General features: G+C 43.5%; 1 long non-coding RNA gene across 2 annotated transcripts; it reads right to left on the bottom strand.

The window, feature by feature from the left end:
- Positions 1-3,681: 3,681 nt before the first annotated feature.
- Positions 3,682-5,338, bottom strand: LOC106610176 (uncharacterized). 2 transcript variants are annotated; one of them, XR_001329862.3, is made up of 4 exons: positions 5,064-5,337; positions 4,662-4,729; positions 3,945-4,046; positions 3,682-3,847 (listed from the first exon to the last, which is right to left on the bottom strand). It is a non-coding gene; the product is annotated as an uncharacterized LOC106610176 (long non-coding RNA). The 2 variants fall into 2 exon arrangements; XR_014393028.1 differs by having other exon boundaries at positions 3,945-4,729; positions 5,064-5,338.
- Positions 5,339-17,340: the final 12,002 nt, after the last annotated feature.

Genomic DNA, 17,340 nt, shown 5'->3' with positions numbered 1-17,340 from the left:
TAGTTCATCTATATCTTTTTTGGGGGGGAGGGGGGGGGGGGGGTTAGAAGGATTACTTAATCCTATCCCAGGTATTCCTTAAAGAGGTGGGTTTTCAGGTGTCTCCGGAAGGTGGTGATTGACTCCGCTGTCCTGGCTTCGTGAGGGAGCTTGTTCCACCATTGGGGTGCCAGAGCAACGAACAGTTTTGTCTGGGCTAAGCGGGAACTGTGCTTCTGCAGAGGTAGGGAGGCGAGCAGGCCAGAGGTGGATGAACGCAGTGCCCTTCTTTGGGTGTAGGGACTGATCAGAGCCTGAAGGTATGGAGGTGCCGTTCCCCTCACAGCTCCGTAGGCAAGCACCATGGTCTTGTAGCAGATGTGAGCATCAACTGGAAGCCAGTGGAGTGTGCGGAGGAGCGGGGTGACGTGAGAGAACTTGGGAAGGTTGAACACCAGACGGGCTGCGGCGTTCTGGATGAGTTGTAGGGGTTTGATGGCACAGGCAGGGAGCCTCGCCAACAGCGAGTTGCAGTAATCCAGACGGGAGATAACAAGTGCCTGGATTAGGACCTGCGCCGCTTCCTGTGTGAGGCAGGGTTGTACTCTGCGAATGTTGTAGAGCATGAACCTACAGGATCGGGTCACCGCCTTGATGTTAGCGGAGAACGACAGGGTGTTGTCCAGGGTCACGCCAAGGCTCTTAGCACTCTGGGAGGAGGACACAGTGGAGTTGTCAACCGTGATGGCGAGATCATGGAACGGGCAGTCCTTCCCCGGGAGGAAGAGCAGCTCCGTCTTGCCAAGGTTCAGCTTGAGGTGGTGATCCGTCATCCACACTGATATGTCTGCCAGACATGCAGAGATGCGATTCGCCAAAACTACTTTTGGGTACCTTGATAACATTACATCCATGTTTTAAATACTGCTACGTTTCGGGAAATGGCAAAGCAAACGTGTAATCTGCTTGACACATTAAAGTTACTTAACTTACAGATCAGGAAGTCAGCTCATTTCCACTCCATTCATATGGAAATCTGTGTGATTCATACACTGGCTTGTCTGGCTGTCATGTTTTTATTTGAACCGGTCCTTCCCTTATCTACACTGAAATAATTTTAGCAGTCCTCTATTATGATAATTTGTTTTCTATCTCGCATAGCTCATTAGTACTGTATTGAATATACACTACCGTTCAAAAGTTAGGGGTCACTTAGAAATGTCCTTGTTTTTGAAAGAAAAGCAATTTTTTTGTAATAACATCAAAATAACATCAAATTGATCAGAAATACAGTGTAGACATTGTTGTAAATGACTACTGTAGCTGGAAACTGCAGTTTTTTATGGAATGTCTGCATAGGCGTACAGAGGCCCATTATCAGCAACCATCACTCCTGTGTTCCAATGGCACGCTGTATTAGCTAATCCAAGTTTATAATTTTAAAAGGATAATTGCTCATTAGAAAACCCTTTTGCAATTATGTTAGCACTGCTGAAAACTGCTGTTCTGATTAAAGAAGCAATACAACTGGCCTTCTTTAGACTAGTTGATTATCTGGAGCATCAGCATTTGTGGGTTTGATTACAGGCTCAAAATCTCCAGAAACAAAGATCTTACTTCTGAAACTTGTCAGTCTATTCTTGTTCTGAGAAATGAAGGCTATTCAATGCGAGAAATTTCCAAGAAACTGAAGATCTCATACAACGCTGTGTACTACTCCTTTCACAGAACAGCGCAAACGGGCTCTAACCAGAATAGAAAGAGGAGTGCACAACTGAGCAAGAGGACAAGTATATTAGATTGTCTAGTTTGAGAAACGGACGCCTCACAAGTCCTCAACTGGTAGCTTCATTAAAGAGTACCCGCATAACACCAGTCTCAACGTCAACATTGAAGAGGCGACTCTGGGATGCCAGCCTTCTAGGCAGAGTTGCAAAGAAAAAGCCATATCTCAGACTGGCCAATAAAAAGACAAGATTAAGATGGGCAAAATAACAGACACTGGACAGAGGAAGATTGGAAAAATATGTTATGGACAGACTAATCTAAGTTTGAGGTGTTCGGATCACAAAGAAGAACATTCGTGAGATACAGAAAAAATGAAAAGATGCTGGAGGAGTGCTTGATGCCATCTGTCAAGCATGGTGGAGGCAATGTGATGGTCTGGGTTGCTTTGGTGGTGATAAAGTGGGAGATTTGTACTGGGTAAAAAGGATCTTGAAGAAGGAAGGTTATCACTCCATTTTGCAACGCCATACCCTGTGGACGGCGCTTAATTGGAGCCAATTTCCTCCTACAACAGGACAATGACCCAAAGCACAGCTCCAAACTATGCAATAACTATTTAGGGAAGAAGCAGTCAGCTGGTGTTCTGTCTATAATGGAGTGGCCAGCACAGTCACCGGATCTCAACCCTATTGAGCTGTTGTGGGAGCAGCTTGACCGTATGGTACGTAAGAAGTGCCCATCAAGCCAATCCAATTTGTGGGAGGTGCTTCAGGAAGCATGGGGTGCAATCTCTTCAGATTACCTCAACAAATTGACAACTAGAATGCCAAAGGTCTGCAAGGCTGTAGTTGCTGCAAATGGAGGATTCTTTGAAGGACACAATTATTATTTAAATTAAAAATCATTATCTATAACCTTGTCAACATCTTGACTATATTTCCTATTCATTTTGCTACTAATTTCATGTATGTTTTCATGGAAAACAAGGACGTTTCTAAGTGACCCCAGACTCTTGAACAGTAGTATATATGCATCTATTGTAGGTCCTAGGATACAACAATGAATAATGTGGAACAAATAAATGCCATCAAAGGATACCTTACAACTTACAGTAATGAACACCTTGTGAAAAAGCTGTGCAAACCAACCTGGCAATATTTAAGATTTTAATACATATACTTTGATAGTTTTTGGTACAGTTGTGTCATTAATTTATTTTCACAGATTTTTTGGTGCACTCACATGGCAATCATAGAATAAAATACTGAATTCTGGTGTGTGGAATATAGAGGAAGGGGTTGCTGTGTGGGTGGGAGGTTCTGCCCGTCACTTGTTCTCAACAGGCAGCCAGTCACATAAGGAGGACTTGAAGAGGCAGACTGCAAAGTCCAGGCACTGCTGCTCTCTTTGTTCTGAGTGTTTGCAGTGCTCATGTTTTTAGTTAATCTGTGTATCTCACAGGTTACACTTTACTGTAAGAACATTTGTTGAATTAGTGCAGTGTTATAAATGGGAGATATGTACTTCAACACTTTTGGAAGGTATAGCCCACCTCAAGCTGGTCCCCCTCCGACTCAGACCACAGAGAATCAGAATGATCCGAACTCACTGGTTTTGGTGGACGGGATACCTCCTGGGGGACTCGAACAGTTGATGGTCCTAAAGTAATTTGGAGAGGTAAATGGAAGAGGTACATTTTTAGAAGCTTAGCATAACTACCATTTTCTTGCTTTCTCAAATGTCAACCAAAGCTTAACATACTTTGTTTATTGGGCTTCACTGAAGTGAAGTGTGTCAGTGCTTTCACTGGTCGACCGTCCAACTGCTCCAACTGTAGAAGATTGTTGGCTTCCGCTGAGGTAACCCTAGGAAGACAGACAAAAATATTAGTGTTAGGGAAACTAAAACTAGTTTCAGGTTATTTTGTGTGCAAATGCAAATAGTTATGAGATTTTTTTATATTCACTTTAACAGATGGTGACCCTAGCTAGGAGCAGCAAGGTTTCCCAGGACTCGCCTTCCTTTCGTCCTTCTTCCAAACCAAGTAATTCACCCAGATGTCGTAGCACTTGGTCCCCTTCTTGATTCTGCTTCGGTAGCTCTCCTGTTTGTCCTGCGTCTTGTCCATGTTTAGTCTCACCTTGATTGATGACAGGAATACATGCAGTTATAGTTCATATTGCAAATACATCTTACATATCTCTCCAGAAAATAAATTAACAGCGGATAATTTTTACCTGGTCAAAAACCTCCACATCCTTCTCAGTCCGTGCCTGGTACTCAAAAGCGTTCTGATCTGGTTCGACAACTTCCACCACATCAGGAGGGGTTTCAGTGATCTGAAAATACGTTATACCAGCATTGGTTGTACATATCTAAGTCACCTAGTTAAGAGCATTTGGAATTACCATAATTGCTTACCCCTATCCATTTGATTCATCAGGTTTAACTTACAGCTAAACACCTCAATTGTAAGGGCTGTCTTCAGGAATGGACCAAAATGCAGCGGAGTTAGTGTTCGTCATATTTAATAAAGCAAAAGAGAACACTATACAAAACAAACTGAGAAAACCGACAGCCAACAGTCCTGTCAGGTGCAAACACACTAAACAAGAAACAACCGACAGCTAACCAGTACTGACCGCTAATACACTGAACAGAAACAATTACCCACAAAACCCCAACGGAAAAACATGCACTTATGTGTGACTCCCAATCAACAGCAACGAACTACAGCTGTGCCTGATTTGGGAGCCACACACACACGGCCCAAAACAAAGAAATACAAACACATAGAAACAAAACATAGAACGCCCACCCAATGTAACACCCTGGCCTAACCAAAATAAAGAACAAAAAACCCCTCTCTATGGCCAGGGCATTACATCAATATGACAGACATATAACTATATCAGTGGAGGTTGGCTCATAATTGACTGATTACCCACAATTACCCTGAATGTGAATTTCTCTGAATGTTGCTCGTCTTGTCGAGATCAGTGGTGTCTTCATAGTACTTCGCCTGGTTGGAAAGATAAAAGGAAATCTTCTCCAGAAATGCCATTGAAGTGCAAGCTACATACAAACAGAAAGCTGCAATAACAGTTACAGTAGCTTGCTTGCTAACTAGCTAGCTAACGTTAGCTAAATGAAACTGTCTAGCTGTCTAGCTACTGTAGCTGGCTAGCTGACTAGGCAGGCTGAGGTATATAAGTAAAGTAGCTACTGTAGCTGGCTAGCTGACTAGGCAGGCTGAGGTATATAAATAAAGTAGCTACTGTAGCAACGTCAATCTAAAAACGGCTTAAATTATTTATTCCTATTTAAAAAATATGTACACATATAAAGACAAATACATGGTATAGAAAATGTTCTCTTGACAGTCTTTTCGGTCCTCTGAAGCAGCAGGTAGTCAGCAGGTTGTCGCCGTCAAAAACATCGTCCTCGGAGAGCAATAATAATTTTGCTCAGACTGACGAGCGTTTATGCAGTGAAATAGAATGAGAACTGCCAGCATCCTCCTTCCTTCGTGACTGCTACGAGGTCAAATAGAGCCAAGCAACCAGCATAGCAGCGGACGCTTTAACTCATTACGTAGTCCGGTCAGAATGTTGCAAGTTCAAGCAACAGACCTAGCAACAGAAGCTAGAACTCATCGAATCCCATTGTGATGTAGTGGGGGACACTATTTGGCCAGGGGACACTATTTGGCATGACAGGCCCCCTAATGTCCGGGGGCCCTAAGCGACCGCTTATGTCGCTTATGCCTGGAGCCGGCCCTGCGTACATATACAGGATAGTCTGCATAGGCCTTGGTTTTTCACTAACATTTGCGAATATACCAATAGAAAACAAAAGCTACTTAAATCAAGGCAACTATGTTTTACATTATGAGCAGGGTAGCCTTGTGGTTAGAGCGTTGGACTAGTAGCTGCAAGGTTGCAAGTTCAAATCCCCGAGCTGACAAGGCACAAATCTGTTGTTCTGCCCCTGAACAGGCAGTTAACCCACTGTTCCTAGGCCTTCATTGAAAATAAGAATTTGTTCTTAACTGTCTTGCCTAGTTAAATAAATGTATAAAAAAATCTATCAATTATACCTGACTAAACATTCCACTCATTTGTTTCTTCCCTGCAGTGACCTTAGGAAAATGACTGAACATTTCATTCTTCAGAAGCGTACGAGATACAGATTATTTAAATATTGCTTTCCTAATCGAAAGGCTTTATGATTGGTTCTTGTCCAATGTGTGATGCAAGGAGGCATTCATCATTGCTAGACTGAGAACAAGGCACGTTTCACAAGCAATGCCTTCCCCATGGTTCAGCAGACATTACATATTAATAAAAGCAAGGACAAACATGAGAATTTAAAAGCTTGTGTTTAGCTCTTTAGTAAATGGCGGATAAAAAAATGATGTAATGCAATTAAAAATTCAATATTCAAACTGAATTGGTTGAGTAATTGGTTTGCTACACACTATTGACAGGTAGGCATACAGCAGAATGCTAATTTATTTGTATAGAATGCTACAACATGCAGTGCCACTTCTAAAGGAAGAACTGTAGGATAAGGCAATAGTCCTAGACTGCGAGACAATTGAGTTCCATAATGTAATTAGCTGATTCTGTGAGAAAGGTTGACTTCTGTTCTGCAAAGGGACTAAATCTCTTATGCTAAATGTCGTTAATAGTAGTCGGATTGCATATCATGAAAATAGCATTTCATATGAAAGAAATTAAGTATCTGGTTGGCTATTTGGAATGATGCTTTGCAATTTAACTTCTCTAGGGTAGGGGGCAGTATTTTGACGTGAGGATGAAAGATGTGCCCGTAGTAAACTGCCTGCTACTCAGGCTCAGACAGTAGGATTTGCATATTAGTAGTAGATTTGGATAGAAAACACTCTGAAGTTTCTGCAACTGTTTGAATGATGTCTGTGAGTATAACAGAACTCATATGGCAGGCAAAAACCTGAGAAAAATCCAACCAGGAAATGTGGAAATCTGAGGTTTGTAGTTTTTCAAGTGATTGCCTATACAGTATACAGTGACTTAAGGTTCATTTTGCACTTCCTAGGGCTTCCACTAGATGTCAACAGTCTTTAGAACGTTGTTTCATGCTTCTACTGTGAATGGGGAGAGAATAAGAGGTCCTGGAAGTAGATGGGTGAGAAAATGAGATGAGCTCAGTGTCGTTCGCTCACGTGAGAGTTATCTGTGTTCCTTTTCTTTTTTGAAGACATTGGAATTGTCTGGTTGGAATATTACTGAAGATTTATGATAAAAACATCCTAAAGATTGATGCTATACATCGTTTGACATGTTTCTACGAACGTAAATATAACTTTTTGGGGCTTTTCGTCGTGACATTTTGCACGCGCTTCCTGCATTTGGAGTAGTGGACTAAACACACGAACAAAAAGGAGGTATTTGGACATAAAGATGAACTTTATCGAATAAAACAAACATTTATTCTGGAACTGGGGTTCCTGGGAGTGCATTCCGATGAAGATCATCAAAGGTAAGTGAATATTTATAATGTAATTTTTGTCATATCTGCTGACTCCAAAATGGCGGGTATCTGTATGGCTTGTTTTGATATCTGAGCACTGTACTCAGATTATTGCAAAATTTGCTTTCACCGTAAAGCTTTTTTGAAATCTGACATAGCGGTTGCATTAAGGAGAAGTGTATCTATAATTATTTGAATAACTGTTGAATATTTTATCAATGTTTATGATGAGTATTTCTGTAAATTGAGGTGCTCATTCACCGGAAGTTTTGGGAGGCAAAACATTTCTGAACATTACACGCCAATGTAAAATGGGGTTTTTGGATATAAATATGAACTTTATCGAGCAAAACATACATGTATTGTGTAACATGAAGTCCTATGAGTGCCATCTGATGAAGATCATCAAAGGTTAGTGATTAATTTTAGCTGTATTTCTGGTTTTTGTGACGCCTCTCCTTACTTGGAAAATGGTTGTGTGGTTTTTCTTTTCTAGGCGCTGTCCTAACATAATCTAATGTTATGCTTTCGCCGTAAAGCCTTTTTGAAATCGGACAATGTGGTTGGATTAACGAGAAATGTATCTTTAAAATGGGATATAATAGTTGTATGTTTGAGAAATTTGAATTATGAGAGTTTTGTTGTTTTGAATTTGCCGCCCTGCTATTTCACTGGCTGTTGAATAGTGTGTCCTGCAGGTGGGACGCTAGCGTCCCACATACCCCAGAGAGGTTAATTGGGAAAACAGATGTAGCCAGGTGGTAAAAGCACGTAGATGTATTCATTTATATCCACTAGATGGCACTGTCTCTTTAAGAAATCCATAAATAAGGTGTGCGTAGTGTGTAAGAGTGAGAGCAAGCAATTACACTGGAGAGCTGTTGAAATCCATCGTGGGTCCAATGCTACGTTAGATGGGTAAATTATACTTTTTATCATACTCTTGTACCAGAATATATCATATTTTGCATAATCTGCAGTGTATAAGAGTTTGTTTTGTAATATTTATGCCAGATGGTCATGTTAGACTGTTGATACTTTCAGATTGACATGAGGAAGTTAGCTTCTTGCTAGCTGAATACCAGTGCTCTCAGAACCACTTTGTGGAGTTGATGAGAACATTATTTGAAGCGTGAGTAATTATCAGAATTACGTTCTATTTCGTGTAAAGCTATAGGGTGTTGTAGTTTGTTTCATTTTTTAATTGTAACTTGTTTAATTTCCCCCAGTGCAGTATGGGTGAGATGAGGGTCTACTGTTCCATGTGGTGTAAGGGTATCATGTGGACAGAGTGTTTGCCACATCCTGACCATAGAAAGCTTTTATTTTTCAATGGTAGAGTAGGTCAGGGCGTGAGAGGGTTTTGTCTAGTTTATTTATGTCTATGTTCACATTTACATTTTAGTCATTTAGCAGAAGCTCTTATCCAGAGCGACTTACAGTAGTGAATTCATACATTGATTTTTTTTACTACTGGCCCCCTGTGGGAATCGAACCCGCAACCCTGGCGTTGCAAACACCATGCTCTACCAACTGAGCCACAGGAAAAACTGTGGCTCAGTGTTGGTTCTAGTTTCTTTTTTCTATGTTGGGGGTGTTGTCTAGTTTATGAATTTCTATATGGGGTTCTAGTTGTTGTATTTCTATGTTGTTTTTTGGGGGGATAATCCCCAATTAGAGGCAGCTCGTCATCATTGACTCTAATTGGGGATCATATTTAAGTGGTTGTTTTTCCCACCTGGGTTTGTGGGAGATTATTTTGAGTAAGTGTATGTTGCACCCCATCGTCACGGTTTGTTGTTTTGTTCATTAGTTTATTTGTATGTGTTGCATAGTTTCACAGTTATAATAAAATGTGGAACGATACACACGCTGCGTTTTGGTCCGCTCCTTCCTACGACAGCCATAACAGAATCTCCCACCACCAAAGGACCAAGCAGCGTGGTCAGGACAAATGGACATGGGAGGAAATCCTGGATGGGAAAGGACCCTGGAGGCAGGCCGGGGAGTATCGCCATCCGAAGGAGGAGATTAAAGCAGCGAGAGCAGGGCGGCTACGATACGAGGAACTAGCACGGCAACAACGGAAGCACGAGAGGCAGCCCCAATAATTTTTTGGGGGGGGCACACGGGTTGGTCGGCGAAGCCGAGGGGTGAGTCTGAGAGCGAAGAGGAATATTGGGAGAGACTGAGCGAGGAGTACTGTGAGAGTGGAGGAGGGTGATGAGAGAGAGCTGTTGTTTTGGCGTAGTATGTACGGCATTTTCCCTGAGGAGCATGTTAGCCGTCAGATGCCACCTGAGTCAGCTCCCCGTACTCATCCCAAGAAGTGTGTTAAAGTTTCGGTACAAATGAGGCCGGCTATACGCACCATGTCTCCAGTGCGCATTCACAGCCCAGTACGTCCTATGCCAACTCTCCGTACTCACCGTGGGGAGCGTGTGACCTGTCAGGCACCATGTTTTGCGGTGATACGCACGGTGTCTCCAGTGCGCATTCACAGCCCAGTGTGTCCTGTGCCAGCGCCCCGCACTTGCCGGGCTAAACTGAGCATACAGCCAGGACGGATTGTGCCAACCCTACGCTCCAGAACTCCTGTGTGCCTCCACAGCCCAGTATGCCCTGTTACTGCTCCTCGCACTCGCCCTGAAGTGCGTGTCACCAGTCTGCGGCCTCCTGTCCCGGCTCCACGCACTAGGCCTTCAGTGAGTCTCTCCAGTCCGGTGTGTCCTGTTCCTACTCCCCGCACTCGCCCTGAGGTGCGTGTTACCAGTCTGGCGCCATCTGTGCCAGCCCCACACATCAGGCCTCCAGTGTGCCTGCCCAGTTCGGGGTGTCCTGTTCCTGCTCCCCGCACTCGCCCTGAGGTGCGTGTTACCAGTCTGGCGCCACCTGTACCAGCCCCATGCATCAGGCCTCCAGTGCGCCTGCCCAGTCCGGGGTGTCCTGTTCCTGCTCCCCGCCCTCGCCCTGAGGTGCGTGTTACCAGTCTGGCGCCACCTGTGCCAGCCCCACGCATCAGGCCTCCAGTGAGCATTCCCAGTCCAGAGCTTCCAGCGACAGTTCCCAGTCCAGAGCTTCCGGCGACTGTTCCCAGTCCAGAGCTTCCGGTGACTGTTCCCAGTCCAGAGCTTCCGGCGACAGTTCCCAGTCCAGGGTTTCCGGCGACAGTTCCCAGTCCAGGGTTTCCGGCGACAGTTCCCAGTCCAGGGTTTCCGGCGACAGTTCCAGTCCGGAGCTTCCGGCGACGGTTCCCAGTCCGGAGCTTCCGGCGACGGCCCCCACTCCGGAGCTTCCGGCGACGTCCCCCACTCCGGAGCCTCCGGCGACGTCCCCCACTCCGGAGCCTCCGGCGACGTCCCCCACTCCGGAGCCTCCGGCGGCGGTCCCCCAGTCCGGAGCCTCCGGCGGCGGTCTGCAGTTCTCTCGCCTCTCTACCCTTCTCCTCCAATGGGTTTTGAGAAGGAGACAATGGAGAAAACGCCAGATCATCCCATTGACTAACAAGCGCCGCGGCTAATTCAACTGACTTTTCCTCCACTTTATTTAAGTTGAAGTGCCTGCAGAATTGCAAATGCAAATTACTCCACCTGAAAAATTAATTTCATTATGGTAGAACTGCATATCATGAGCCCTGGTAGGCTAGTCAGGGTCTAAATAAGATTGATTTGATAAAGCTCGGGAAAGGCGACGCTAAAGCGCTTCATCAAACAGAAAAGGCATAGGCTATGTGTGTTTTATCCTTGGCTGAATATTGCTGCCAGAGAGCAATTCATTTAAATGTTGCAGCAATGTCTTCGCATCATATTAATTAACCAGATGCTTTCACAGTCCGAATGGTTCTTTAGTGGAGATTATATGGCGGTACAAATTATCACCATTAAAACGCCAACGTAAGTCAAGTTTTGTCTGAAACAATATGTTGTCCCAGGGACACATCATACCCATGTTGTTGTCTTTCGTCACGCTGACTGATTCTAATGAGGTGTAAGGTATTTTGGCACAGATGTGTGCTCTGTTGGAGCCACAAGAATGTCGCACCGTACCTTGAAGCTCTTTGATGGGACTTTGATATTTGCATAGAGACACATACTGTATGCTCAGTGAGTGAACACATGATAACTCACAAGGAACATTTGTTGGACCACTGACTGTGAAAAGAAAGCAGATTGAAGCTTCTTTCCTCTACAGCAGTCAGTGAGCTGTTCAGTTTTCACTTTCAAATTGTCACTGCTCGCAAATACAGCACATCCATCATTCTTCAACCTATGGACACGGAAAACAAGTTCTGTCATGCAGGAGATTCTCAGATTGCCATGGGGATTTCAACATACTTTGATGCAAAGCCAAAACAGCACCTCTCATTCTCATGAAGATTTCTACAACAATATTAGCACCACAGCACTTCATGAGGATAGTGAAAATAGAGCCCAACGTGATGATTCACACACAAAACAGTGGATGGCATATACAGTAGATAAACAGATAGATGATAGATAGATGTATATGATCATTTAAAACACAGTACAACCACACATATGGATAATGCGTTTCAAATAATGGAGGATGACACAAAAAGATCTGAAAACGTATTTCCATTGTGGACATCTTGAATAAATGTCTCAAACGTAACAGGCAGGCCTAGTCTACACAGTAGACCTAACCTACTAGGCATACTTAGGTTACAGATACAATAATAACGAATACAATATTTTACTTGTATAGCACTTTTCAAAGAATCTCAAAGCCCATAAAAAGTTAAACAACAAACAAACAATGGAAAAGATTGAGCTTGAAAGTCTCAGTCGGCTTCAGATGAAGTTGAGGCAGTTTGAGCTGGAAAGGCAGTGGAGGTTCAGTGGAGGTTCAGTGGAGGTTCAGTGGAGTTTCAGCGGAGGTTCAGCGTAGGTACCGTGGAGGTTCAGCGGAGGTTCAGCGGAGGTTTAGTGTAGGTTTAGTGTAGGTTCAGTGTAGGTTCAGCGGAGAGGGCATTGATGGGACAGCCAAGGAGAAACAAAGACAGTCTGAACAGTCCTTGGACTTCCTCTGTTACCTCTGGACACATGCAGTCCTTGGTGTAATACTTTCAAACAGATAAAACAAAAAGCTACATTATTTGAATCTAAACAGCCAGCTAGCTAGCTATCAAGCCAAAAGATCGACTTTTCATCACAATCCTGCAACTATGAGAGTCATGACTACGGGATATAGTGATCAATCATTTCCAAAAAATACTGAGTGTACAAAACATTTGCCCTCAGAACAGCCTCGATTCGTCGGGGAATGGACTCTACACGGTGTCGAAAGTGTTCCACAGAGATGCTGGCCTATGTTAACTCCAATTCTTCCCACAGTTGTGTCAAGTTGGCAGGATGTCCCTTGAGTGGTTAACCATTCTTGATACACACGGGAAACTGTTGAATGTGGAAAACCCAAAAGCGTTTCAGTTCTTGACACACTCAAACCGGTGCACCTGGCACCTACTACTTAAATCTTTTGTCAATGTCTCAAACCTGTCTCCTCCCCTTCATCAACCCTGATTCAAGTTGATTTAACAGGTGACATCAATAAGGGTTCATAGTGTTCACCTGAATTTACCTGGTCAGTCTGTCATGGAAAGAGCAGGTGTTCTTAATGTTTTGTACACTCAGTGTATGTACAATGTTTACAAAGCTCTCTGACTAGGATACCTCACAGCGCCATGGCAACCACGGAATAATATCTGCCGATGACTGATTTTTCCCACAACAACAAGCAGCCACTATATGTATGTTTGTAGTGATTGTGTCTCTCTCTGGGGGCCCATATACAGGAAGTGTAAATTGGGTTATTCAAAGGCTGGATGAGAATGATCTGTCCCCAGGCCTTTGTGGCCTCAGAGCAACAAACCGTGTGTAAACGTCTGAGTCACTTCCTCTCTCTGGAGGCCTTAATGGAGCAACTTACACACTGAGATAGATAAGAAGGCCTTCAGCCAGCCATTCTCTATAGTCGATATACTATCACCAGACCAGAGGAGTTACTCACTCTGCCTGGCTCATCTACATGGTATACACGTGGAATGTATATACGCGCACACACACACACACACACACACACACACACACACACACACACACACACACACACACACACACACACACACACACACACACACACACACACACACACATACACACGCAGACGAATGTACATACTTCCCTAACTAATGTAATCTCACATTCTCAATGAGCTGGAGGAGAGGTCTAAGAATAGGAATACATTTTGAAAGGCAATGTGTCCTCTCATTATCAGTCCAGTCCTGTCCTTTTGTTAAATGGAGAATAAGTTATGACCTTGGTGGTAATTCTTATTATTACTAATACAGTCCCTACAGGTACATATACACATGCGCGCGCACACACACACACGCACAAACACAAACACACACATGCGCGCGCACACACACACACGCACAAACACAAACACACACACACACACACACACACACACACACACACACACACACACACACACACACACACACACACACACACACACACACACACACACACACACCTTGGGGGACAGATACAGCTGTAGGGTAGAGCAGCAGCTGCGCCCATCTGGTGTCCCACCGGGAGGACTATCGTCCCAGAGAGCCTCAACTCACTGAGAATCTGCCAGCTCTGACACTGATCCCACAACACACACACCTATAGGCCCAAACCTGCCAAAGGTACCATTCCCACTCAAAGCCTCTCCCTGAGGAACCAGCACAGATACACAGATGAAAACCGGGGCCTCAAAGTAATGTGTGAACACTGGGTTTAGACAAAAGTTTCCATCTAAATCAATCAACACTGGACAGGAAGACGGTCCATTCACACACAGGAATAATAGATACAACATCCATCTAATACCCCTATATCAGTCTATGGATTCAGATGGAACTACAGCCTGACAGAAGAATTGTTTAACATGCCACTAAAGCCTTGCTATCTTCAGGTTTACACCACAGAACACTAACAGTGTTCCAGAACACACACTGAGAGCCACCGGCATATCCTGGGTCCTGTGAATAAACACTCTGGCTCCAGGCATATCAACTGTGTGTGTGTGTGTGTGTGTGTGTGTGTGTGTGTGTGTGTGTGTGTGTGTGTACTGTACCTGTGAGATTGTGTTTGCCTTGCCATGCGAGAAACTCATTGCTAAGCCATGGGGAGGTTTTAGGAATCTTGATTGTTGTCGATGGGGGGGACGAATGCAGACACGCATGGGAGAGAGCTGTGAAATGATTCTTGAAAGACGCGTTCTAGTCATTGATGTGCTGCCGTCGACTTTGGATGAATTGAGTACTTAGCTGAGAGAGAGAGAGGGTTACAGAATGGAATATGGAGTTTGTATATGCTTTAGCGGCTTACCATGAATATTTTGTTTACATAAAGTATACCTTAATGTACAGTGTATTACATCACACATGGACATTTGCAGTATTATTAGCTGTGTGTACACTCACTGATCTAAAATCCCAAAATCTAAAACATGCATCGGGTGTACTCTTGTCTAAAATTAGTATTTTTTGCCATTTGGCGGAATCTGTACATGCTGTACTCTTGAGTCCATTTTCGGGTTCTGAATCCGGACCCTCCCTGCCTCGTTAAAGTTTGAGTGCTGAATAGTGGCGGGAGGTGGCCTAGCAGTTAGAGTGTTGGACCATTAACTAGTTTAAGTCCCGAGGTGAAACATCTGTCCATGGCACTTGAGTAAGGCACTTAGCCTTAACTGCTCCAGGGCCGCTGTTGATAATGGCTGATCAAAAAAACACATTTCCAATTCACACGTGTATAGTACATACTTGTACATGTGTGAAAAAGGACAAATATAAGCACCCACCAAATTCTTATTGTAGTGACTGAATCATTGGCTCACACTCTGGATTGTGCATTACTGTAATGAGCTTGACTAAATGTCCACCATGAATCAAGCCCCAGGGACTCCGATACTGAAGGGAGTGCATTACATATCACTTAAGCTGCCAATCACACTTGACTGACAGCTTCTCTTTCACCTAATTAAAACGTTCACCTCACCTCAGACTCCAGGGCAGGATAAGAGTATCCACACATTTTACCCTAGATGTTCCAGCAGTAAACTGCAACCAGATAAAAAACTGATCTGGACATTTCAACCAGCTTTGCCCACTGGGAATGAATCCCAAAACAGCAATATAATACTTCTCAACAAGTAATGTTTCAGGGGGTTTGGGAAATGTATACAAGACTAATACATCGGAATTCAGTGGGGGAAGTTCAAGGGTTACCAGGGCAAATTAAACTGATTGACTGAACAGCTGGTGGATATGTCCTGGTGAAAATAGAGACCAGTTAAGGTTATCAGTGAAAACAGACCAGCTCCTCTCACACACAATTACAGAACACCACCCAACACCCACATCAGAGCTAGAGAGAGAAAGTTAGAGACAGCGAGTACCAGGAAAGAGAGTTAGAGACAGAGAGAGAGAGAGAGAAGAGAGAAATATAGTTAGAGAGAGAGAGAGGAGAGAGAGGTAACTTCCATAAAGCTGTGACCAATCTGAGAGATAAGGCAAGAAGGGCCTTCTATGCCATCAAAAGGAACATAAAATTCGACATACCATTTAGGATCTGGCAAAAAAAGCTTGAATCAGTTATAGAACCCACTGCCCTTTATGGTTGTGAGGTCTGGGGTCCGCTCACCAACCAAGAATTCACAAAATGGGACAAACACCAAATTGAGACTCTCCATGTAGAATTCTGCAAAAATATCCTCTGTGTTCAACGTAAAACACCAAATAATGCACGCAGAGCAGAATTAGGCCGATACCCGCTAATTATCAAAATACAGAAAAGAGCAGTTAAATTCTACAACTAACTAAAAGGAAGCGATCTCCCAAACCTTCCATAACAAAGCCATCACCTACAGAGAGATGAACCTGGAGAAGAGTCCCCTAAGCAAGCTGGTCCTGGGGCTCTGTTTACAAACACAAACAGACCCCACAGAGCCCCAGGACAGCAACACATTTAGACCCAACCAAACTATGAGAAAGCAAACGATAACTAGTTGACACACTGGAAAGAATTAACAAAAAAACGGATCAAATTGGAATGCTATCTGGAATACCTACTTCTACAGTGTGATATTGTAATATAATAACAACGAAGGCGGGAGACTATGGGGGAGTGAATCATACCTGACCACTGTGACTGACCCAAAATGAAGAAAATCCTTGACTATGTACAGGCTCAGTGAGCATAGCCTTACACACTGCCCACAAAATGAGGCGGAAACTGAGCTGCACTTCCTAACCTCCTGCCAAATGTATGACCCCCTTAGAGATACATATTTCCCACAGATTGTACGGACTCACAAAGAATTTAAAAAGAAATCAAACGATGATAAACTCCCATATCTGTTAAGGGAAACACAGCAGTGTGCAGTAAGATGTGTGGCCTGTTGCCACGAGAAAAGGGCAGCCACTACATCACAAGCAACATTGTAAATACAACCAATATGTATCTGTTTATTTATCTTCCACTACTATTCATACTACAACTATTTGCACATTGCTAAAACCTTGTACATAGCTAATAATATAACACTTTATCTCTTTATCTTTAGCTGCAAAGTTTACTGTTCATTTTTTGTTTATATTGTTTTGTGTCTTCTCACTTTTGTTTATTGTTTACTTCACTTGCTTTGGCAATGTAAACACATGTTTACCATGCCAATAAAGCTCCTTTGAATTGAACTAAAAGAGAGAGGATGAGAGAGAGACTACCAGAGCGAGAGAGAGAGAGAGCGAGGGAGAGAAAGAGAGAGAGAGTACCAGAGAGAGTTAGAGAGGCAAATTATTCAGAATAAAAATGATCTATTCCTACTACACCCACACGTTCATTTTCAACATTCATGTTTTGCTCCCTCTGCTTTGGAATACTTACTTCTACAGTTTGATATAGTAATTTAATAACAACGAAGGTGCGAAGACTATGGGGGAATTAATCATTTTCTAAAGGTACACGCCACATGCACAAAAGTTCAAAGATCTCCGAAATACAACAACATGGAAACTTTATTTATGAAGTCTGGTTTTTGCATACC

This window comes from Salmo salar, chromosome 08 (assembly GCF_965601325.2).
Source record: "Salmo salar chromosome 08, fSalSal1, whole genome shotgun sequence".
In the NCBI taxonomy this organism is placed as follows: domain Eukaryota; kingdom Metazoa; phylum Chordata; class Actinopteri; order Salmoniformes; family Salmonidae; genus Salmo; species Salmo salar.
Note: the sequence above shows the minus strand (reverse complement) of the source record. Positions and strands in the feature narration are given on the sequence as shown.